Consider the following 26,965-nt stretch of genomic DNA (forward strand, 5'->3'; position numbering starts at 1 on the left):
TGCAAGAAATAACAGTTGATATGCTGCAAGAAATAACAGTTGATATGCTGTAAGAAAAAACAGTTGATATGCTGTAAGAAATAACAGTTGATATGCTGTAAGAAATAACAGTTGATATGCTGTAAGAAATAGCAGTTGATATGCTGTAAGAAATAACAGTTGAATTGCTGTAAGAAAAAACAGTTGATATGCTGTAAGAAATAACAGTTGAATTGCTGTAAGAAAAAACAGTTGATATGCTGTAAGAAATAACAGTTGAATTGTTGTATGCAAAAAAAATGCAATGTGTGTAGAAAGCCTCCCTATACGGCGGGGAGGACCTGAAATGACTTTGGATGGGTCATCGGGCGTGAAGAAGCGCTAATTGGACGGCTGGGGCGATATTTCTGTAATTTGGCTTCTCAGTGTTTTGAGAAAAGGATCCTGGGCTGCGGACTGTCGTTTTCCACAAGTGATAACATTAGCAGTGGAGAGATTGCCGTCTTGAGTGCTGGACTGTCATGCATAAGTAGATGGATGCTGCATATGGTCAGGGGCGCCTGGGCTTCACTTTGCCTGTACCGAGAGCAACCAAAATAACCAAACCTGCTCCCTGTATACTTCCTCCGAAATAATAATCTCCAATTTATTAATAATTATTATAATAATAATAATTAGAGCAATAATGACCTGGACTCCTCCTGATTAATATTTATATGATGTTACATTGCCCAGGAACCCTCGGAGGATATGAAATCTTGTCTGATCATTTGGTTTTCATATGCTGGTCATTGCTTCCTAGGTGGTTAAGTTGTGGAACCTTATGGATATTGGTGGGGAGTTTGCTCAAATTCTGATTGAAATTTTACTGATCAGCATGAAAAAAGGTTGTCTTGGTAAGGACATCATTTTGGAATGATTTTTGGGCTCACTTCTAGCTTGTGTAGTGACAGTGATTGTGTTACTGATACCAAACTGTGTGTTCATAATGTGGGGTACATTATATTTAGATGGATAGATAGATAGATAGATAGATAGATAGATAGATAGATAGATAGATAGATAGATAGATAGATAGATAGATAGATAGATACTGTAGATGGATAAATACTCTAGATAGAGAGACTCAGACCATGAATAGATAAAAACACTAGATAGATAGATAGATAGATAGATAGATAGATAGATAGATAGATAGATAGATAGATAGATAGATAGATAGATAGATACTGTAGATAGATACATACTCCAGATACATAGATTTAAAGACCATGCATAGAATAAAAAACAATAAAGATAGATAGATGGATAGATAGATAGATTAAAAGACAATACATAGTTAAAAAGAAAGAGAGTCAAAGACAACAGATAGATAGATAAATAGATAGATAGATAGATAGATAGATAGATAGATAGATAGATAGATAGATACTGTAGATAGAAAAATACTCTAGATTTATGGACTCAAAGACCATACATAGATTAAAAAACAATAAAGATAGATAGATAGATAGATAGATAGATACTCCAGATACATACGCTAAAATACCATAAATAGATTAAAAAAACAATAAAGATAGATAGATAGATAGATAGATTCAAAGACAATAAGTAGATAAAAACATAGATAGAGTCAAAGACAACAGATAGATAGATAGATAGATAGATAGATAGATAGATAGATAGATAGATAGGCATGTTATCACATGTAGAGAAGAAGATAGATATATAGATAGATAAAATGCAGTTTAGGTTGTCTATTGTAGCAATCCCACAACAGCAGGGTGTTATATGAGACCTTAACTCAGGTAACCAAACCCAAGATAAAAGTTTACTGACCTGGTAGAAACATTTATAAAACTGGCACTAGATTTTACTTAAATTCCAATGAATTTCATTTTTTTAGGACAGAACTGACCACGGCTTATTCTAGAAAGATTTGCAAAGCATCTCTCCGGAATGGTATCTCATGACTCAATTCTCTATGGTTGCTTTTTCGAAAGTACCATTTGTTCTACAGATAGAAACTTTCCAGAGCTCTAAAAGATTCTTTTTTTTTTTATTTTCTTAGATAGATGCTGCTAAAAAAAATTGTGCTAATTAGGCTCAGGGTTTAAATTGTTTACTATCTTTTGATCACAGGTGATGATGAAATCTGCTTGGGTGTTGGTGAAATTACATAATGAACGAGCAGCTTTAAAAATTTGAAATTTGTTCAACAATTTTGTAGCGGCTAAGGAAATGTCACCTTCATAATCCAGGTATAGTGCCATACAATCAGGTATAACCACGTTTGATATCATCACAGCCATACCCCACAGATGGCTTTGTGGTCTGGTTGATGGTGATAACTAGATGGAGAAGGGTGGCCTTAAATCACATTGCTAGTTCCTTATATGATGTCCCTCTGGTATCACATAATGCAGCTGGGCTCAGAGCCCCTAAGATGCAGAGCAGCACTGTGGGTGTGTTTTAAGGGGATGTGGTGTATCAATGGCCATAGATAAATAGAAGTCCTAGCACAATTGATAAATACTGAGGCACTGGCCATCAATCCAACAGGACCTGTTGCATGGTTGACTTGGCTGATACGTGGATGAAGTTTCTGGGTGGTTCCTTTAATGAGATAGGTAAAGAGAAGGCCCCTTTACTTGGAACCCTTCCAATCTTCCCTCGTCTTAATGAAATAGGTAACGAGAAGGCCCCTTTACTTGGAATCTTTCCAATCTTCACTTGTCTTAATGAGATAGGTAAAGAGAAGGCCCCTTTACTTGGAATCTTTCCAATCTTCCATTGTCCTAATAAGATAGGTAAAGAGAAGGCCCCTTTACTTGGAATCTTTCCAATCTTCCATTGTCCTAATAAGATAGGTAAAGAGAAGGCCCCTTTACTTGGAATCTTTCCAATCTTCACTTGTCTTCATGAGATAGGTAAAGAGAAGGCCCCTTTACTTGGAATCCTTCCAATCTTCCCTTGTCTTAATGAAATAGGTAACGAGAAGGCCCCTTTACTTGGAGTCTTTCCAACCTTCCCTTGTCTTAATGAGATAGGTAAAGAGAAGCCCCCTTTACTTGGATTCTTTTCAATCTTCCCCTGTCTTAATGAGATAGGTAATGAGAAGGCCCCTTTACTTGGAATCTTTCCAATCTTCACTTGTCTTAATGATATAGGTAAAGAGACGGCCCCTTTTCTTGGAATCTTTCCAATCTTCACTTGTCTTAATGAGATAGGTAAAGAGAAGGCCCCTTTACTTGGAATCTTTCCAATCTTCCCTTGTCTTAATGAGATAGGTAAAGAGAAGGCCCCTTTACTTGGAATCTTTCCAATCTTCCCTTGTCTTAATGAGATAGGTAAAGAGAAGGCCCCTTTACTTGGAATCTTTCCAATCTTTCATTGTCTTAATGACATAGGTAAAGAGAAGGCCCCTTTTCTTGGAATCTTTCCAACAATTTGGCCATGTCCAGATTTCACCCAAAAGGACGCCCTACACCTCCCAATCTTGCATTGTTGCATTGGACTTTCCAGTCAACATGGAAGTGTGCCACATATGACTATATTTACAGACCTGTCCATACAATCAAGGTCAAATTTATTACATTTAGCCATTTGGATATTTGGGATCAATAGAAGCTGTCTATAAAATGCCCACACAACCAGGCATGGAGAGGGCATTATACAACTTTTCCCACCCCTCCCATCCTGTATCCAAGTAGATCGGGAGAGAAAGAGACCACCAAGTTCCATGTTGGGTTGACAAAAATAGTCCTTCATGAAATGTAAAACTATATTAGACCAGCCATTCTCAGCCATGGTTTTGTGGAACCTTAGGGTTACTCCAGAGGTTGATCGACCTCCCATCTGATGGTGCTAATTCTTTGGGGCCAACTAAACTTGGCAGGACCAGCTGACTGACACAATGATACTTTTAGTTGTCTTGTCTGTACCAGCTGGCATTCTGGCCACCACTGAAAGGGTGTGCATTCTTCCCACTGGCCACCGATGTAAGGAGCATTCTTCCCACTGGCCACCAATGTAAGGAGCATTCTTCCCACTGGCCACCAATGTAAGGAGCATTCTTCCCACTGATCACCAATGTAAGGAACATTCTTCTCACTGATCACCAATGTAAGGAACATTCTTCTCACTGATCACCAATGTAAGGAACATTCTTCCCACTGGCCACCAATGTAAGGAACATTCTTCTCACTGATCACCAATGTAAGAAGCATTCTTCCCACTGGCCACCAATGTAAGAAGCATTCTTCCCACTGGCAACTGATGTAAGGGACATTCTTCCCACTGACCACCAATGTAAGGAACATTCTTCTCACTGATCACCAATGTAAGGAGCATTCTTCCCACTGGCCACCGATGTAAGCAGAATTCTTTCCACTGACCACCAATGTAAAGAGAATTCTTTCCACTGACCACCAATGTAAGCAACATTCGTCCTACTGACTACCAATGTAAGGAACATTCTTCCCACAGAACACCAATATAAGGAGCATTCTACCAATTGACCACCAATGTGAGGAGCATTTTATTAACTGACCTCCAATGAACTGGTTTAGACGGAGTTCCCTAATGCCGCGTACAAATTTTCGATGTGAGCTTTTGGTCAGATTTTCCGACCGTGTGTAGGCTCCATCGGACATTTGCTGTCGGAATTTCCCACAACAAATGTTTGAGAGCTGGTTCTCGATTTTTCCGACAACAAAAGTTCTTGTCGGAAATTCCGATCGACTGTAATGCAATTCCGATGCACAAAAATCCTACGTGTGCTCGGAATCAATTCGACGCATGCTCGGAATCATTGAACTTAATGTTTCTCTGCTCGTCGTGGTGTTGTAAGTCACTGCGTTCTTGACGTTCGGAGTTTCCGACAACATTTGTGTGACCGTGTGTGTGCAAGACAAGTTTGAGACAACAATCCGTCGGAAAAAAATCCACGGTTTTGTTGTCGGAATGTCCGATCCTGTGTACGCGGCATGAGACTTGAAAAGTCTTCCAATGGTTCCTCTGGGACAAAAAAAAATGCTACATTAGACTGAAGGAGCATTTGGCAAGGTCCACTGAGCTCCACTGCGTTTATAAAGCCCAAATAATGCTAACTTAATTGCAAGCTCCTGAAACAAGCTTCCTATTTACCCGCTGACCATGGTAATGACAGCTTGTGTTTGTTACATTACATTTTTCAGCTGTCACCAAGGCACAAGGGTACGTCAGCTGCAGCTCTGAGCAAACATTTCTCTGCTGATGATTTAGAGGTCAACGGCTGGGTAACGATTGCAGTCTTTTGCGTTGGCGCTCGGAGCCCGTTACACTCCAGAAAAACTCAACTAGTAAGCGGTGGAAGCTGAATTGTAAATGCTAATGGTATTTTAATTGCATCCAATGCTGCGGTATATTCTGAGATGGAACAACTGTAGTTTCACGCACGGCAGGAGGGACACAGCCAAGCGTTAGGTGACTTTCCAAGGTTAAAGTAGGCGCTCAACACTTACCGGCTGCGCCGTTAGAAAACGCGCGTCTGTGGACAAAATTTAGAGGCTCGTGTACACGGGAGGAGCTGGAGCTTGGGAAGAAAAGGAGAGGGCCGGTTCATGCCCAGCTAATAAACATGTTTTATTTTATGGATTAGCTGCTTCATGCCTCCCAGCACACCGCACACGTTCACAGTCTGAGCAACACATGGGGCTAGATTCAGGTAGGGGCGCGCAATCTAACGGCGGCGCAGCGTAGCGTATTTACGCTATGCCGCCGCAACTTACAGGAGCAAGTGCAGTATTCACAAAGCACTTGCTCCGTAAGTTGCGGTGGCGTAGCGTAAATGGGGCCGGCGTAAGCCCGCGTAATTCAAATGTGTAAGGGGGGGGCGTGTTTTATGTTAATGTGTGTTGACCTGACGTGATTGACGTTTTGTACGAACGCCGCATGCACCGTCCGTGTACATATCCCAGTGTGCATTGCTCCAAATGACGTTGCAAGGACGTCATTGGTTTCGACTTGAACGTAAATTACGTCCAGCCCTATTCGCGAACGACTTACGCAAACGACGTAAAAAATTCAAAGATCGAAGCGGGAACGACGTCCATACTTAACATTGAGTGCGCCTCATAGAAGCAGGCACAACGTTACGCCGAAAAAGCCTTACGCAAACGACGTAAAAAACGAACGCCGGGCGCACGTACGTTTGTGAATCGACGTATCTAGGTAATTTGCATACTCTCCGCCGAAAACGGCGGGAGCGCCACCTAGCGGCCAGCGTGAGAATGCACCCTAAGATACGACGGCGTGGTGACAGGTACTCTTTATGGAGGGATTGCGGCTCTAAAAGACCCCAATCCCTCCTTTGCACTTCAAAGTATTCAGATCACCGAAAACGGCGATTCTGAATACTGTGTATTTTTTTAAAACCGGTGCGAGTAAACCGGAAGTGACGTTGTGACGTCGCTCCCATGTTGATGTTTTTTTTTTCTCAGTTTGGTTGCGCCCCCCCCAAAAAAATTTGAGCACCAGCTGCCACTGGTCTGTGGAAAGTGTGATGGAGGGATTTACTTTCAAGGAAGATTGATGATAGTTTTGTGGCGGGTGAGCTTGCAAGCCCTTCACTTTTGAGACCTATTCACTAACGTGGTGGTCTCAATCTTTGCTCGTCACGCCGCTAAAAATGACAATTGTTCTGGGTAAACCTTGAGAACCCGCCGCGGCCGCTGCCAATCCGTAAATCAGCCTCCAGCTCGTCTACGGCATTCAATAAATGCCTCTCACTCCTAAGGTACAATCATTTTAATTTGTGTGTTCATTTGCGTTGAAGATTCGTGCCGCGGCACAACTAAGCCGCCTGCCAGGGACACCTGCACCCTCTAGTGCTTCGCTCTCAGACAGACCAGCTGAAGAGCACTCCTTAGCTTGGCATCATGACGTCAGCCGAGTGGATTCGAATGCTCAGACGTTCGCTCAATGGGTTTTTTTTTTTTCTGCCGCCTCACACTTGTTGACATTTTGAAAGATGCAGATACTTTTACATCAGCGTAGTCTGGAAATGTTGAGGGCCATCCAAATGCCAAATGTTCTTTAGAGAAAGATTGCCCTCGGGCCGGGCCGATGAGGATGCTACCTTGGGTGCTTTAGCAGGAAAGGGGTGCAAGAAGGGCAAGACCTGCAACCTGTGCTTCTAAAGTACTAAAGTTCACAGCTCATGTTTGGGGGGGGGGCTTTTTGTCTTGGGTGCTAAAGGACCTTGTCCTGGCACTGGAGTGCCCTTGTATTTTAATACCATCATGTGGTCCCATGCCCACATTTTACTCATCCTGTAGTCCCTTAATATGGAGAAACATGCCATGTAGACCAGGCATATGCCCTGTGCGTGTGTTGATTTTCTATTTGGGCCTAGTAGAACCTCAGCTCAGTATTACCCCACTGATCAGATCCCCAGTTCCTTAGTACTCCCATTTAGCAAATCCCCAGCTCACTGTTACCCCCACTCAGCAGATCCCCAGCTCATTGTTACCCCCACTCAGCAGATCCCCAGCTCATTGTTACCCCCACTCAGCAGATCCCCATCTCATCAGTACCTCCACTCAGCAGAACCCCAGCTCAATAATACCCCCACTCAGCAGATCTCCAGCTCATTGGTACCCTCACTCAGCAGATCCCCAGCTCATTGTTACCCCCACTCAGCAGATCCCCAGCTCATTGGTACCCCCACTCAGCAGATCCCCATCTCATCAGTACCTCCACTCAGCAGATCCCCAGCTCAATAATACCCCAACTCAACAGATCCTCAGCTCGTTAGTAATCCCACTCAGCAGATCCCCATATCATTAGTACTTCCACTTAGCAGATTCCCAGCTCATTAGTACCTCCACTCAGCAGATTCCCAGCTCATTAGTACCCCAACTCAACAGATCCCCAGCTTGTTAATAATCCCACTCAGCAGATCCCAAGCTCATTAGTACCCTCACTTAGCAGATCCCCAGATCCCAACTCAACAGATCCCCAGCTCGTTAATAATCCCACTCAGCAGATCCCAAGCTCATTAGTACCCTCACTTAGCAGATCCCCAGCTCATTAGTACTTCCACTTAGCAGATTCCCAGCTCATTAGTACCTCCACTTAGCAGATCCCCAGCTCATTAGTACCCCCACTCAGCAGATCCCCAGCTCGTTAGTAATCCCACTAAGCAGATCCCCATCCCATTAGTAAAGAAAAGGGAAACTGCCGCTCCAGGTGAGTGCACTCAGCAATCAGTGTCCTCTCAGAAGCATGGGTGCAGGCAATGCACGGAGCGAAGACTGGAGAAAAAGATTGGACAGCCGCACTTCCACAAAATTCTTAAAATGTTGCCTTTAATAGTAAAAAATGGAAACAGCACTACAAGTCACAGCAGACAGTGGGGTGGATAGCTGACGCGTTTCGCACATGGGTGTCAGCACTTAGACTAAGCGCTGACACCCCAGTGCGAAACGCGTCAAAAAAAGCATCAGCTATCCACCCCACTGTCTGCTGCGAGGAGCGGAGCCCCGGCCGGCGAGGAGCTGGAGCCGTGGAGCAGGTAAGTGTCTGTTTATTAAAAGCCAGCAGCTACACTTTTTGTAGCTGCTGACTTTTAATAAACTTAAAAAAAGTCTGGAACTCCCCTTTAAGTGGGTGGTAAAGAGGAGGTAAAAAAAGTGTCTCAACCCCTTGCTTTTATCACCTGCCCTCCCATGTAATAGAGCCCTTGGTGCCATTGTGCAGGCCCAGGTTTGCCATTTGGGTTTCATGTGCATAACTTTGTGGGACCACCTGCTGTGAGTTCTCTGCCTGACCGTGAATAGCGCCAAATAAAGGGCAGCTGACCATGTGGCACCCTCCTCCCATGAAAGCACTGCCACAGGGGCAGCTGCCCCCCCTTCCCCCTCACCCAGGCCCTGGTTATGTGAGGTGGTATCACAATCTACATCTATTGGGAGATCTAGTAGAACCCGTGAGCACTGCAGAAATATCCACAGGAATCAAAAGGCTGGAACGGTGTGGCGATATCTCTTCTCCCTGACAGGGAGGCTCTCTTCTACCACAGTCACTTTTATCATTATGTAATTTATATGCATAATTGATAGGAATATGCACGTATGTATAATTCATAGCATGTTCAGAGGCTTGTCAGTTGAAAGGCAGGAAGCGTCGCTTGAAAGGCGCACGGCGAAAGGCTCAACAGCCGCTGTCTGTGTCCACTCACATAATGTGATCCTGAACCTTAACAAGCTTGGAGGGTTGCTCTAGAGCCGGAGAACTGACACTGCCATCCTGGTAGACAAAGATAAGGTGATCAACTGTCACTGTCACCCGGATTCCAACTGTCATTTTTTTAAACTCTTGGATAGAGTCCGTGTGCCCAACTTGCGACCTGGGAGACACATTTGGGCCTTTGGTACTTGCTGTGCTGATCTCTAGCAAACTCATGTAGCGTGTGCCAGGCCCTGATCAACCATCATGTTACCCAGATTCCAACTGTGATTTTTTTTTTACTGTAGGACAGACCCTTGGTGCCTGTCCTGTGGCGCGGCGGGGCCACTTTGGCCCTTTGGTTCTTGCTGTGGGATCCTTTGCATGTTATGACACTGATCTCTAGAAATCTCTTGTAGCATGTCCCCATCACTGATTATCATCTGTGAGCATTACCCAGATTCCAACTGTCATTTTTTTTCACTGTAGGATAGACCCTTGGTGCCTGTCCTGTGTCCCGGGGGCCACATGTGGCCCTTTGGTATTTGCTTTGTCGCGCTTTGCAAAAAATGCCACAGATCTCTGGCATATAGCATTTCCCCAGCACTGATCAACCGCTAATGTCACCAGGATTCCAACTGTAATTTTTTTCACTGTGGGATATATCCTTGGTACCTATCCCATGGCCTGGGGGCCACATGTGCCCCTTTGGTACTTGCTGTGTGGCCCTTTGCAAGTAATGACACTAATCTCTAGCAGTCTCATGTAGCGTGTGCCAGGCACTGATCAACGGTGAGCATCACCCAGATTCCAACTGTCATTTTTTTCACAGTAGGATAGACCCTTGGTGCATGTCCTGTGGCCTGGAGGCCACATTTGGCCCTTGGTTCTTACTGTCCTGACTAGAGTTGAGCGGACACCTGGATGTTCGGGTTCGGCCGTACTTCAGAAAAAAGTCCGGGTTCGGGACCCGAACTTGACCCCGAACCCCATTGAAGTCAATGGGGATCCAAACTTTTCAGTACTAAAATGTCTCTAAAAAAGAAATGGAAAGCCGAGAGAGCCGCCGAGGGACCCCAGAAGACGGCGTTCGGGGGCCACACTGTGCAAAAAAATAAAATAATTCAAGCCTTTAGTACCACATTAACTATCATTAAAATCACTGCTCTTTAAAAAACGATCTTTTTTAAAAGTTTTTATTTGCACTATCACATGTCCCCCGCAGGGCAAATGCCCCCGGACCCCCCATACCCCTCTTTTTATGGCCAATACCTTGCTTATAAGCCTTCTAAAAGGTTCTGAACTTTTGCAATGTTTGAGATTTCCGGCACAAACCGAACCGGGGAGGGGGGGGGGGGGTTGTTCGGCCCATCTCTATTGTCCAGGTAGATCTCTGCCTCTGCAGGTTTGTATGTCGCAGTCTTAAAGGTATGGCAGTGCATGTAATATACAGTATATGTAACACGCATGTAAAACGCGGGGGCTGCCTAAAATGCGATGAATAGGTGAATAGATCCAGAGAGGAAAGCAGCGATGGAGCCGGTCAGTGGCGGCCCGTCCATAGGGGGCGCCTGGGCGCCTGGGCGCCGCCCCCCCACCCCAAAGCCACTAACAAAATAAGAAGAAAAAAAAGGTTCTTTAAGTGTTTGGGGCGGGCTCCGGGCGCCGGGCACAGTGCAGTATTAAAGCATCATTGAAGCGTCATGCCAATTCTGCAGGCAAGACGTTTCTATCTATCTATCTATCTATCTATCTATCTATCTATCTATCTATCTATCTGCCTATCTATCTAATTATCTATCTATCTATCTGCCTATCTATCTAATTATCTATCTATCTATCTATCTATCTATCTATCTATCTATCTATCTATCTATCTATCTATCTATCTATCTATCTGCCTATCTATCTATCTATCTATCTATCTATCTATCTATCTATCTATCTATCTATCTATCTATCTATCTATCTATCTATCTATCTATCTATCTATCTATCTATCCATCAATTCATCTATCTATCTATCAATTTATCGGTCTATCTATCTATCTATCTATTTTATTATCTATCTATCTATCTATCTATCTATCTCTCTATCTATCTATCTCTCTATCTATCTCTCTATCTATCTCTGTCCTATCCAATCTATCCCTCTGCAGGTTGCATTGTCTGCGAGTGACGTTGGGGGGGATGGTTGTTTGCGCCCCCCCCAAAAAAATGGAGCACCAGCCGCCACTGGAGCCGGTAATTCTCGATAATTCTATCAGAATCCTTTCCAGGCGTTGGGAAAGAGCTGAAAATCTACAAAACAAACATCTCTCTGATACGGCCCCCCCCCTAAAAGATTTGTCCTGTCCGTGTGGCTGACTAACCCCCACACAGGGAATGAAAAGGTCTGGAGGGGCAGGAGAGGGTTGAGTGATAAGGGGCCCCCAATGTGTACTGATCAGTACTGCTGACACTGATCCTGCCCCCCCTTGGTCCATATCTCCCGCTGATTGAGCTCAGAAAAGCAGTGTCTGCCCTGGTGAGATTGGGGGCAGCAAATCTTCAACATATCTTCCCGTGAGCCGCATCTGGTCTATCGAATCGCCAGCCAGATGGTGCATGATGGAAAACGTGCTTGCGGAATGAATTTCTTCACTTTGTTCACTTCAGAGAAGATTGCATTTCCCCCTCTCTACTCCAAACACCCAGCCGGGAAACAGTTCAGGCAACGCATAGCTCCCAACTGTCCCGGATTTCCAGGGACTGTCCCTGATTTGGAGCAATGTCCCTCTGTCCCTCATTCCTTCTCATTTGTCCCTCATTTTGATCTGATCTATAGAGTTGTATACAAAATGCACTTTTTATCTTTCAAAAAGTCTTTCCCAGCGCTAAACCTTTCATCCGATTTCTAAATTGCTGAATTTGTAAATTCCAAAAGCCAATATAAAGGAATAGAAGTGGTAAAAAAAAGTGGTTTTAACCAATTCTCCTTTAAGGGGGCGTGGCGAGGGGTGTGTCCTATGCCTGCATACTTTTGCCGATAGGTGTCCCTCATCCCCATCTCAAAAAGTTGGGGGTATGGGCAACGTCCAACTGCTGAGAAACGACTTAGAAGATGCCGTATCTGACAATGTGTGTCGGGGGGTTCTCAGAGTCAGTTCCAATTACCGTATTTGCCGGCGTATAAGACGACTGGGCGTAGAAGACGACCCCCTAATTTTCCAGCTAAAATGTTGGTTTTGGGATATACTCGCCGTATAAGACTACCCCCTTCCTACTAGTCATGCCTCGCCTCACTGTGCCACCATTACATGCCAGACTGTGCCACTACATGCCTCACTGTGCCCCATTACATGCCAGACTCCCTCTGCCCTATTACATGCCAGACTCACTGTGCCCCATTACATGCCAGACTCACTGTGCCCCATTACATGCCTCACTGTGCCACTACATGCCAGACTCCCTGTGCCCCATTACATGCCAGACTCACTGTGCCCCATTACATGCCTCACTGTGCCACTACATGCCTCACTGTGCCCCATTACATGCCAGACTCACTGTGCCCCATTACATGCCAGACTCACTGTGCCCCATTACATGCCTCACTGTGCCACTACATGCCAGACTCACTGTGCCCCATTACATGCCAGACTCACTGTGCCCCATTACATGCCAGACTCACTGTGCCCCATTACATGCCTCACTGTGCCACTACATGCCAGACTCACTGTGCCCCATTACATGCCAAACTCACTGTGCCCCATGACATGCCTGACTGTGACTTGATGATCCCTTACCTTATCCTAAGACATGCAGAATCGCGGCCGTCTGTTTTTCAAAAGCTGCGCCTCCTACGTCTTCTGTTCCGTGATAGGCGGAACACTCAGCTTCCCAGGAGGCACTGTGTTCAGTGTTCCGCCTATCACAGAGGCCCGAGGATTATTAAAATGTGTGTATATATATATATATATATATATATATATATATAACATTTCTTGTGCATTCATTCATTTAAATCTTTTTCATTGATTTATAAAAAAAAGATTAATTTTTTCCACATTTTTTGTGAGATGTATGATGTGCGTCTCATACTGAAAAGTTTTGAGCCCCCCGGTTTGGTGCTTTTAAGCACTGAAACCAAATTAGCATATCTGGGGGGTGGGGGGGGTGGGGCAAATATAATTTTTAGGGGGACTTCATTTTTAACGCCTATACTTTTGTCTTTCTTTTTTTTAACATGATATCTAATTAAGAGAACATTTTTCATCACTGATTGAAGGTAAGCGTTGGCATTTATTTGATTAAACAAATCTAAAAAATAAAAACGCCGATCGGCTTTCTGGGGTCCTTGTGAGGAATATTCCTAAGCGAAAAAATTTGCAATTTTCAAAAAACAATTCAGAAGAAAGAAAGAATTTTGAGAGTTCCAGAAGCGCCAATGTGGCGGCGCTCGGGATTTGGTCGTTTCATTTCTGTGTTCCGCCCTTTGAGCGCACTGGATGGTGTCAGTAGGACGCTTTGCTGTGTCATTAGGCTAAGTTAAACCTAATTGATGGATTCGCAGCCGATCGATGCTCTATCTTCTGTCGCCTTATTATGCGTATGGCGAGGCGGATTCTGATGCCGCGATCTAATGGTCTTTACGCATAGCTCGGCTGGTGGTTCTGTGAACGGTGGGGGGAGGGGATCAAAGATAAAGCGAGGATTTCTGTCTTTTTGTAACACGGGTTGTAATTCTAGCTGCAGGAGCACAGCGGCGTTTTTTTTTTTTTTGGTAGCTCGGTCACAGCGCTAAAACTGCGCCTGATCGCTACACGGATAATAAGGTGTCCACCTTTTGTATAACAGGTAGTTAGCAAGTAATCACACATGAATGTGCGCCATTCCTATTATGGGGCAATGTCTGATGCCGCGTACACACAACCATTTTTAATGGTCTAGAAAAAACGAAGTTTTTTTCAACCCGATTATTGTTAAGCCGGCCTTGCCTACACACGATCGTGAAAAAAAAACTGCTCTAGCAAAGCGCGGTGACGTACAACATGTACGACGGCACTATAAAGGGGAAGTTCCATGCAGATGGCGCCACCCTTTGGGCTGCTTTAGCTGAGTTTGTGTTAGTAAAAGACGGTTCGCGCTTTTCTGTCTGTTACAGCGTGATGAATGTGCTTACTCCATTATGAACGCTTGTTTTACCAGAACGAGCGCTCCCGTCTCATAACTAGCTTCTGAGCATGTGCATTTTTTACGTTAAAGCCCACACACGACCATTTTTTACGACGTTAAAAACGACGTGAAAATTTAGAGCATGTTCTGAATTTTTACATGCCTCACTGTGCCATTACATTACATGCCCCACTGTGCCATTACATTACATGCCTCACTGTGCCATTACATTACATGCCCCACTGTGCCATTACATGCCCCCACTGTGCCATTACATTACATGCCCCACTGTGCCATTACATTACATGCCCCACTGTGCCATTACATTACATGCCCCACTGTGCCATTACATTACATGCCTCACTGTGCCATTACATTACATGCCCCATGTGCCATTACATTACATGCCTCACTGTGCCATTACATTACATGCCTCACTGTGCCATTACATTACATGCCCCACTGTGCCATTACATTACATGCCTCACTGTGCCATTACATTACATGCCCCACTGTGCCATTACATTACATGCCCCACTGTGCCATTACATTACATGCCTCACTGTGCCATTACAATACATGCCCCACTGTGCCATTACATTACATGCCCCACTGTGCCATTACATTACATGCCTCACTGTGCCATTACATTACATGCCCCACTGTGCCATTACATTACATGCCTCACTGTGCCATTACATTACATGCCCCACTGTGCCATTACATTACATGCCCCACTGTGCCATTACATTACATGCCTCACTGTGCCATTACATTACATGCCCCACTGTGCCATTACATTACATGCCTCACTGTGCCATTACATTACATGCCTCACTGTGCCATTACATTACATGCCTCACTGTGCCATTACATTACATGCCCCACTGTGCCATTACATTACATGCCCCCACTGTGCCATCACTTGCCCCCACAGTGCCATCACTTGCCCCCACTGTGCCATCACTTGCCCCCGCTGTGCCATCACTTACCCCCACTGTGCCATCACTCACGTTTTGCAGCTTCTGGCTTCCAGGCCGGTGACAGTCTCCGTCTGCTGCGAGCGTCCATGATTTGAAAGCCGCGCCTTCTTCTCAGACTGTCCTGTGATAGGCGGAACACAAATTTTCCCAGCAGCGCCTCTGTTCTGTGTTCCGCCTATCACGGACGTCCTCTCGTCCGAGGATGAGAAGGCATCCGTGATAGGAGGAACACAGAACAGAGGCGCTGCTGGGAAAATGTGTGTTCCGTTCCGCCTATCACAGGACAGTCTGAGAAGAAGGCGCGGCTTTCAAATCATGGACTCCCGCAGCAGACGGAGACTGTCACCGGCGTATAAGACGACCCCCCCGACTTTGGATGCATTTTTTTGCATCCAGAAAGTCGTCTTATACGCCGGAAAATACGGTACATTGGTGGTATAATGGTACGTAGGGGAGCTGGAACGTAGAAAATATGCGGTGAACTTATCCTTTAAGTAATGCTGTCGTTTATTGAATCGCGCCATCGCCTCATTTGCCGTCCATAGACCTTTAAGACGATTGGCGGATTGTTTTACAAATCAGCCATCTTTACCTTTATCGGTCACAAGAAGCTTTTGATTGATACAGACAAAATGAACTTTCCCGGCTGTAAGCGGTGAGGATTTTCAGATAACAAGCGACGGGGGGCGGTGGCGGCGGCCCCCCCTTTGAATACAGGAGTCCATCGTTGCCGCGGACCCCTCCAGCGCCTGAGGGGTGATGTAGTTATTATCAGGCGGACGGAATCTTTGACAAGTGGATGTCCTTTGAGAAAGGCGATAGCAGATTTTCCTCTTTTATCTCTCAGAGGAATAGATTATTCTGCTGGATGTGTTTGGCATCTGAATCTTCTGATAGCGTGGGCTGTGATAATCCGCCGCTCTCTGGAGTCTGAAGAGCTGGAGGTTTCAGCATGGTGACTGCCCGGGTATGCTGGGACTTGTGGTTCTTCAACAGGTTGGTCCCTCTGTGCTTTCTGTGGATGGTAAGTGGCCATGCTATGACTGCACATTATTTTAATCCCTTTATGTGTTTCCCTCTTTAGTTTTATTTTAAACATGCACTCCGGGGAGATATAAATGACACAAATGAATGCAGCTCTGAATTCCATTAAGTATTATTTAGAGGCCAAATGTACCTTCAGTTTTAAACTTCAAAGGCGAGTGCGTAAATGTATTCCAATGGGAAAGAAAATAATGTTATTCTAGGCAGTACAATACATCTGACCACAGACCACCAATGTAAGGGACATTCTTCCCACAGACCACCAATGTAAGGGACATTCTTCCCACTGATCACCAATGTAAGGAACATTCTTCTCACTGATCACCAATGTAAGGAACATTCTTCCCACTGATCACCAATGTAAGGGACATTCTTCCCACTGATCACCAATGTAAGGGACATTCTTCTCACTGATCACCAATGTAAGGAACATTCTTCCCACTGATCACCAATGTAAGGAACATTCTTCTCACTGATCACCAATGTAAGGAACATTCTTCTCACTGATCACCAATGTAAGGAACATTCTTCCCACTGATCACCAATGTAAGGAACATTCTTCCCACTGATCACCAATGTAAGGAACATTCTTCCCACTGATCACCAATGTAAGGGACATTCTTCTCACTGATCACCAATGTAAGGGACATTCTTCTCACTGATCACCAATGTAAGGAACATTCTTCTCACTGATCACCAATGTAAGGAACATTCTTCCCACTGATCACCAATGTAAGGAGCATTCTTCCCACTGATCACCAATGTAAGGAGCATTCTTCTCACTGATCACCAATGTAAGGGACATTCTTCTCACTGATCACCAATGTAAGGGACATTCTTCCCACTGATCACCAATGTAAGGGACATTCTTCTCACTGATCACCAATGTAAGGGACATTCTTCCCACTGATCACCAATGTAAGGGACATTCTTCTCACTGATCACCAATGTAAGGGACATTCTTCTCACTGATCACCAATGTAAGGAGCATTCTTCCCACTGATCACCAATGTAAGGGACATTCTTCTCACTGATCACCAATGTAAGGGACATTCTTCCCACTGATCACCAATGTAAGGGACATTCTTCTCACTGATCACCAATGTAAGGAACATTCTTCTCACTGATCACCAATGTAAGGAACATTCTTCTCACTGATCACCAATGTAAGGAACATTCTTCCCACTGATCACCAATGTAAGGAACATTCTTCTCACTGATCACCAATGTAAGGGACATTCTTCTCACTGATCACCAATGTAAGGGACATTCTTCTCACTGATCACCAATGTAAGGAACATTCTTCTCACTGATCACCAATGTAAGGAACATTCTTCTCACTGATCACCAATGTAAGGGACATTCTTCCCACTGACCACCAATGTAAGGAACATGGGATCACATGCACCAATTTTTGACCCAGAGAAAAAACACCCAAACATGCATAGAGAAAATAAAGACCACAAGACCCAGGAAAAAACCTATAATTTGTTTATTAAATGTTAGTCCATATATTACACAACATATATGACCATTCTGACACGCACGAACAATAACATTTTTGGAATATATTGGCCACGGCCTGGTCCACTGGTTTAATAAAAACTGTTGATTCAACTTTGTTTAACACTTTAATTTTTTGAAAACCACTTTAATACCAACCTTACCCAGCCCAGCCACTTGAGACTCGGGCTGATCCATCATTAACCATACAACATGACTTAAATCTCCCCTCCGAGGAACTACACTCAGAGTGAGCCACCACGTGAACCGGCCGCGACGGGAAAGAAAAAGAAAAAAGGGGGGGGTAGGGCGGGGAGCTTCTCCTGTCGTTCTGGAATCAGGCTGGCACCGACCCAGGCCAGACTGGACCAATAAATACGCTTCCAGGCTGACTCCAGAACCTTCCTAGTATCACCTGACCCTTCTGACCCAATAGCTGGCTACCTCCTGAGCCCACCTGAGCTTACCTGACACACCTGAAATAAATCAAACCTGCCTCAGTTAACTACTAATTTACCACTGCTGTCCTATTCCCTGTCCTTTGTATAACCCCCTGACCGCTGCCTGACCCCAGCCAGCTTAACTCACTATACAGCAGCTCCATTAAACTACCTAATAACCAATACTGCCGCAGTGATCCCATCTAGAAAGGGAGGCCTATGACAGGCACCCCCTTCCTTTTACATGGGATCACATGCACCAATTTTTGACCCAGAGAAAAAACACCCAAACATGCATAGAGAAAATAAAGACCACAAGACCCAGGAAAAAACCTATAATTTGTTTATTAAATGTTAGTCCATATATTACACAACATATATGACCATTCTGACACGCACGAACAATAACATTTTTGGAATATATTGGCCACGGCCTGGTCCACTGGTTTAATAAAAACTGTTGATTCAACTTTGTTTAACACTTTAATTTTTTGAAAACCACTTTAATACCAACCTTACCCAGCCCAGCCACTTGAGACTCGGGCTGATCCATCATTAACCATACAACATGACTTAAATCTCCCAACCGACAGAAGGGCGCTACTTGCCGCCCTTCTGTCCCCACCCCCCCCAGACCGCGGCCGTCTCTATGCATGTTTGCAATCCCATGTTAAAAATGTCCAAACCGATCTCTGCTAGGTGAACCCCATCACTCCTATATAAACCTTGCACTCCTCCCTCTAACTCCAAATGGCGAAAGGAAAACCCCAGCTCTGGAGCGAGGAATTTTTCCATCGCTCTGTTGATGCGTTTCCGTACTTTTTCCAATGGTTTAAAAACCATTGACTCTGACCAACGTAATCTTGGTATTATTTCTGAGAATATCAGGACTGAATTTGGGGAAGACCGTCTCAGAAACCTGAATGTCTCCTTCATTTCTGACAGTAACTCAAAAGTCTTCGTTTTCCCGATGTCGTTCCCTCCAACGTGAATAATTAAAATATCCGGGGCGGAATATAAAGAGTATAACCTACTCAACTCAAATAACAAATCACCCCATAACATCCCCCTACGTCCATACCAAAATACACGAAAGATTGAGGGATCCAAACCTAAATTCTCCAAATAAACTCTTTCTGCTGCTCGCTTCTGAGCCCAAAAAATAAAAGAGTGCCCTATTATCCAAACAGAGCGCTGATATCCTGTAATAAAAATAACAGATTAACACGGGCGTATATAACTTTTGTACGCATTTGACCTCCATCTCCCAATTTTCTTGATGGTACCTTCCTCCAACCCCAACCTTGCTGCTTCTGTGGCAGCCCCGATTCTAAATGAGTGTGTAGTTATCCTCAAATGCTCCAACTGAAGAAACACAACGATTTTTCTTAACACGGCAGAAAATTGATACATTGACACCGGAGCTCCATTTTCGTGAACGAACAAAAGTTTTGCCAATGGGGGGCGGATTTCTAAGTAAGCTTGTAGCGCTGATACTGGGCAAATGTTCCTGACTCGACATCTGCCTAACTTGACCCATGCTCCCATACCCAAAGGGTCGGTTTTGCTAGATCTCACAAAGACCCTTAACTCATTCTGTAGAACCATGACCTCGGACATTAAGATGCCCGCGCCCTTAGCTCCTGAAGAAGGGAGAAATTTCTGATAGACGGAATGCTCCAAAAAATGCTAACGAAAAAATGGAAGAAAATAAAATAGATTCGTAACCCGAAAAACAAATCGACGAGGTTGCCCCACAAATCCGGGACAGAATGTCCGGAGTGATGGGTGACCTATTATCCTGCGTAGCCCCACTTCTTCTGTAACCCTTAAGCACACGTTTGACAGAAAAAAAATCATGACATGCCGGTAAATTATAGAGTCGAAGAAAAAAGGATATACCCGATAGGGTTTTATTAATGTGGGACCAAGAATATTTTTTCATAATCAATGAGTGTAAAAAAGACAGAATTACCTGTTCTGAATGATCAGACACAGATAATTGTATTGAATTTAGAAACGACACCCATAATAACCAGGAAGAAACATAATTCCTCCACGTCGAAGGGGCCACCGAACTCCTAATGTTCTGACAGATCAGATTAGGTCCCATAAATGCAAAGGGGGGGGGCACCCCAACCTTCTCTGCCACTGGTAGAAGTTTGAAAAAACGATCCATCTGTCGACGAGAAAGAGAGTCGGCGATCTCGTTATTTTTTCCCGGAACATACCTCGCTTTTATCCATACATTCCATCTTAAACAAAGAAACACTAAATGTCTTAAAAAGACCACTACTAGCTGAGATTTGGATGACAGGCTGTTCACTGCAAACGCCACCCCTTTATTGTCTGTGCTTACTAATATCCTTTTGTTAGCAAACAAGGGGCCCCAAATTTCCAAAGCTACTACCACAGGGAACAGTTCTAATAAAACTATGTTTTTACAAAAACCATTTACCACCCACCTGTCTGGCCAACATTCTGCGCACCAATGGGGTCCCCATACTGCCCCGAAGCCCACCGACCCGGCTGCGTCCGTCTGAAACATGAAATCACTATCCGGGACAAACTCTTGCTGCCACATCGTTTTCCCGTTGTAATGCTCTAAAAATTTTATCCATACCAACAAATCTTTCTTGATTTCTGCTGATACCCTAACATGCGCAGACGGATTCTTCAGGCCCGAAATCGCTGAGTACAGTCGCCTAGAGAAAACTCTGCCCATGGGTAACACCCGGGTGGCAAATGCCAATTGACCTAGCAATGTCTGCATCTCTCGTAGCGTGACCTTACTCTTCCTCATAAACATCTGAAGAAGTTGAGACAGGCCATAAATTTTATCCTCAGGGAGTCTAAACTCCATGGCAACCGAATCCAGTGTAATACCCAAAAAATCTAAACAGGTTGTGGGAAGAATTGTCTTGCCCTCCGCCAGGGGAATACCAAAATATTTACAGACCAATTGAAAGGCTTCCAATAACCTCAAACAGGAGTCCGAATCTGCTGGCCCTAAGAACAAGAAGTCATCCAAATAATGGATTAGACAAGCCGATCCGGACACTTCCCTCACCACCCACTCCAAAAAAGTTGAAAAGGTTTCAAAATAAAAACAAGATAATGAACAGCCCATTGGCAAGCTTTTGTCAAAATAAAATTGGTTCTCGAAATGAATTCCTAATGAATTGAAACAAATTGGATTTAAAGGAAGAAGCCTAAAAGCAGATTTGATATCTGCCTTGGCTAGCAGCGCATGTTTACCCAAACGGCCAATCATATCCACCGCAGCATCAAATGAGGTATAGGATACTGATGACAAGGTGGCATCAATCTGGTCGTTAAGGGAAGCACCCACCGGGAATGACAGATGGTGTATTAACCTATACTCCATAGGCTCCTTCTTTGGATCCAGGCCCAAAGGAGAAATCCTGAAATTTTTAAATGGGGGTAGCTCAAAAGGACCCTCCATCCTTCCAGCTTTTACCTCTTTTAGCAATTTCGCTTTTACCAGGTGAGGTGCGGTTCTGACCGACTGTAGATTCTCCACTATGCAGCATCCTGACCCGTTAAAAGCTGGTAAACTAAAACCTACCGAAAAGCCCTCAGTTAACAAGCGAGCCTTCTGCTTGTCTGGGTACGCCTGCAGCCATGGAAGCATTTTTTCCAGTATCACTGGAGAAGTTGCTTTTTGAAAAGCCCTCCTTCGGGTGAGACTGCAATTTACGAAAGCATTTGGCTACTGGGTGAGCCCCTGCGCAAAAAGCACACTCGTGCTTGAACTTGCAGGAGTTCAACCATTTGCATTGAGAGTCATTAAATGCAAAGCACAACCCCTTTTTGTAACCTGAAGGGGTTGCCACTGCTGAAGAAACTGTATTTGTAGTGCGAGAAATTGGCTGCCTTTGTGGTAAAAATAAATTTAACCACAAACCAACATCCTTTGCACCCCAGCTAAGGGATGGTTGCACCGCCAGTTTCTGCCTAAAGGCCTCGTCATACGTAAGCCAAGCAAACCCAGAAAAACTCCTATAAGCTTCCAATATTATATCAACATGTTGGAATAACAAACAACTTTTCTCTGGGAATTTTTCACACAAAATACTTGAATAAATCATAAAAGCTTGCAACCAGCTGTAAAAGGACTTAATAATGGGTTTGCGCCTCTCCTCTTCTGCTCTCTCCTCCTTCTTCTCATACTTATAAAAATCCCTGGATGGAGGGAGGATCAGATTTAAATCCATAAACTCCCCCCTCCAGATTTTTTCCTTCAGCGTGTTTGTGACGTGAAAACCCAGAGGAGAAAGCAGACAGGGCATACATTCTTTTGACAACTTTTCAAGAGCATTTATGTTATCAGGAGCAATTTGTACAGTAATAGGGGGAGAAAGGGGTGTAGCCTTGGTGTCTGCAGAAACTGCTGCCCAGACCCCTGCTGCGTTGGGGGGATAGCCACCCGACCCCTCCTGCTGAGGATCTGTGTGCCCCCTAATCAATGCTATCAGTTGCTCTAATGAAGCAGACAAGCTAGTAAACTGAGCTCCAGTAATGGACTCACCTGCCAGCCCCTGAGCACGGTTTGCTCCAGGGGCTGCTGAAGGAGATGAACACATCACAGTGATAGGGCTGGCTGCTGGCTGAGACGCTGGCTGTGGGGCTGCTGCTGCTCCCCCTCTTCCTCTCCCCTTGCTCCTCGGCGCGCTGTGCTTCTGGCTTGACTTCCCCTGCTGACAAGAAGAAGGTCCTCCTCCCGCTCCTGCTGCTGCCGCTCCGCGCGCCGCCCGGCCTCTTCCACCTACTGCGGGCATAGCGACACCGCGCTGGGACCTGTCAGGGAAAAATGGCTCACCGTGCCCCACGCCACCCAACATGGGCGGAGCGGGGCTGTCCATCAACTTCGGCCCGCGCTTCCTCTTGCTCTGTCTCCGACCCACCGTCGCTTCAGACGAGATTTCTTCCGCTCTCGCGACATCAGTGGACCAGGGCTCCGCGGACTCCTCCTCCGAATACAGCATACCCGAAAGACGCTGTGGGCTGCATACACCGCTGGCACCCGGGACCGGATCGTCTATTTCGCCATCCTCCAGCAACCGAGGACCAGGTAGGGAGAGACACTGTCGCAGCCATGCTTCGCCACCATCTGCTTCGGCCTTGTCCAATAGCTGTCTCAGCAATGCATCCATCTTGAGGGAAAAATAGCTGCGGGACCCACGGGGAGCTTCTCCTGTCGTTCTGGAATCAGGCTGGCACCGACCCAGGCCAGACTGGACCAATAAATACGCTTCCAGGCTGACTCCAGAACCTTCCTAGTATCACCTGACCCTTCTGACCCAATAGCTGGCTACCTCCTGAGCCCACCTGAGCTTACCTGACACACCTGAAATAAATCAAACCTGCCTCAGTTAACTACTAATTTACCACTGCTGTCCTATTCCCTGTCCTTTGTATAACCCCCTGACCGCTGCCTGACCCCAGCCAGCTTAACTCACTATACAGCAGCTCCATTAAACTACCTAATAACCAATACTGCCGCAGTGATCCCATCTAGAAAGGGAGGCCTATGACAGGCACCCCCTTCCTTTTACATTCTTCTCACTGATCACCAATGTAAGGAGCATTCTTCTCACTGATCACCAATGTAAGGGACATTCTTCCCACTGATCACCAATGTAAGGGACATTCTTCTCACTGATCACCAATGTAAGGGACATTCTTCCCACTGATCACCAATGTAAGGAACATTCTTCTCACTGATCACCAATGTAAGGATCATTCTTCCCACTGATCACCAATGTAAGGAACATTCTTCCCACTGATCACCAATGTAAGGAGTATTCTTCCCACTGATCACCAATGTAAGGAACATTCTTCTCACTGACCACCAATGTAAGGAACATTCTTCCCACTGATCACCAATGTAAGGAACATTCTTCCCACTGATCACCAATGTAAGGGACATTCTTCCCACTGATCACCAATGTAAGGAGCATTCTTCCCACTGATCACCAATGTAAGGAACATTCTTCCCACTGATCACCAATGTAAGGAACATTCTTCCCACTGATCACCAATGTAAGGAACATTCTTCTCACTGACCACCAATGTAAGGAACATTCTTCCCACTGATCACCAATGTAAGGGACATTCTTCCCACTGATCACCAATGTAAGGAACATTCTTCTCACTGACCACCAATGTAAGGAACATTCTTCTCACTGATCACCAATGTAAGGAACATTCTTCCCACTGATCACCAATGTAAGGAACATTCTTCCCACTGATCACCAATGTAAGGAACATTCTTCCCACTGATCACCAATGTAAGGAACATTCTTTCCACTGATCACCAATGTAAGGGACATTCTTCCCACTGATCACCAATGTAAGGAACATTCTTTCCACTGATCACCAATGTAAGGAGCATTCTTCTCAATGACCACCAATGTAAAGAAAATTGTTCCCACTGACCATCAGTGTAAGGAGGATTCTTCCCACTGATCACTAATGTAAGGGCCAGGAAGCATTCTTTCCACTGACCACCAATGACCACCAGTGTAAGGGAAATTCCTCCCAATGACCACCCATGTAAGGAGAATTGCTCCCACTGACCCCCTATGAATGAATTTTTCCAGGGGTTCTCTAAGACCTCCGAATTGTTTTTAGAGTTCCTCTGGGGTTAAACGTTTGGGAAAGGCTGCGTCTGGGTGTAGGTACCCTTGATCAGCGTACGGCGAGCACTCGGAAAGCTCCGCTGATATGGTGAGGAGGTAATTGGGTTTTCAGTGCAATTAGTGGTTTTTACATGACAAGCCTTTCCTCTTCCCTCCCTGCTCTCGGGAGTAATAACACACCGGCTGTGCCGTCTTCCACTCTCGTGAGCTGGGGGGACGACGACACATGTGCTGCCAACCTTGCATCAATATGGACATCAAGGTCTGCCTGTCGGATAGTCATGGGAGCTAATTGGACACATGACATTTTGACAAGTAATCAGCCCGGAAGCTTGTGAACCTCGAAAAGGCTGACAATTTATGTAATTGATTTGATTCCCGCCGATGTCAGAGCCGCATTACGCCATTAGAGAGCATTAAAAGCGCCAGGCAAAGGTTCAGGATGTATTACAAGCCGGGCGATCGTCTAACCCCGCTACAGTTCTTCCTCGTAAAAGGGAAGCTGTCAGAGTCTTCCTTGCTCATGCCCTTGAATGTCCTTTTCTGAAGGTCACTCCTGACAAATTTATCCGGCCTAACTAGTGTGTCTGGTCCCGCCGAGTAATATCGACTGGGGGAAAAAATTAACCCTTATTACGCTGATAGGCGTTAAGTCCTCAAAGGGGGCTAATTGGTTGGGAGTCAATTTAGAATTTCTTTTATCAGAAATGTATATTGAAGGAAAGGACGTGTTACCTAAGGGCAATGCCAGGCGGCTGAATTTGCATGCCGCTCGGGTGCCTTTTTTTTTTTTATATTAATTGCTGGCCTTGATGTGTGTGAGACACACTGAGCTGATAATGCTTACTTCAGCGGATTTTCTGCTTTAACCACTTGCCTGCTGGGCACTTTCACCCCCTTCCTGCCCAGACCAATGTTCAGCTTTCAGCGCTGTCACACTTTGAATGACAATTGCCCGGTCATGCAACGCTGCACCCAAATTAAATTTTTATAATTTTTTCCCCACAAATAGAGCTTTCTTTTGGTGGTATTTGATCACCTCTGCGGTTTTTATTTCTTGCGCTATAAACAAAAGAAGAGGGACACGTTTGAAAAAAAAAAACACAATGGGGTAGATTCAGAAAGAAGTTACGCTGGCGTATCAATAGTAACTTCTAGGATGCTCCGGCGTATCTTTTTTCTGTATTCAGAAAACAAGATACGCCGGAATTTTGCTAAGATCCGACTGGCGTAAGTCTCTTACGCCGTCGTATCTTAGTTGCATATTTACAATGGCCGCTAGGTGCCGCTTCCGTAGATTTACGCAAGGAATATGCAAATTAGGTAGATACGCCGATTCAGAAACGTACGGCCGCCCGGCGCATTTTTTTACGTCGTTTACGTTAGGCTTTTTCCGGCGTGAAGTTACCCCTGCTAGATCCACGGTCCTGCTCAGTTACTGGGCAATCGCGGGTGCCCGGCAGCCATCGCAGCCGCCGGGCACGCGCATCGGGTCCCCGGTGACGCGACGGGCGTGCGCGCGCCCTAGTGGCTTGTAAAGGCGAGACGTCATATGACGTCTGCTCAGAACAACAGGGTCTTCTTCCCAACGTCTTTTGACTTTTGACTGTGGTTAAGTGGCCTTACTGCTAAAGCCCTTTTGTGCACAGGTAGTGAGTGTAGTACTCACCCTCATGGTGTCCCATGTCTTCTCTTTCTGTTGCCGCACTGAAGCCCCTGTAGGACTCCTCGTCATTCAACACTTCCAGGAGTGTCGGATGACTGTGACCCTTGCACTGTGGTTTCCTCCTCACACCCTTACGACAGTGCTGAGTCCAGTGGCGGTTCGTCCATAGAGGGCGCCGGAGGGCCCCCCCCCCCTCTGGCTCTTGCACCGCCACTGAAATACATAGATTCATGCATTGCATGAATCTATGTATTTTCGCCGCCCACTATTCAGATGGTCGGATGGTGAGCGCCGGCCACCTGAATAACGGCGGTGCGTTCC

The 26,965-nt window shown here is 45.3% G+C and overlaps 1 protein-coding gene across 1 annotated transcript in view; it reads left to right on the top strand.

Moving 5' to 3' along the window:
- Positions 1-26,965, top strand: part of LOC120945060 (G-protein coupled receptor 22-like) — a 166,737-nt gene that overhangs the window by 681 nt on the left and 139,091 nt on the right. The gene's annotated exons all lie outside the window — the stretch shown is intronic.

The sequence above is a fragment of the Rana temporaria genome, chromosome 7 (assembly GCF_905171775.1).
Source record: "Rana temporaria chromosome 7, aRanTem1.1, whole genome shotgun sequence".
NCBI lineage: Eukaryota > Metazoa > Chordata > Amphibia > Anura > Ranidae > Rana > Rana temporaria.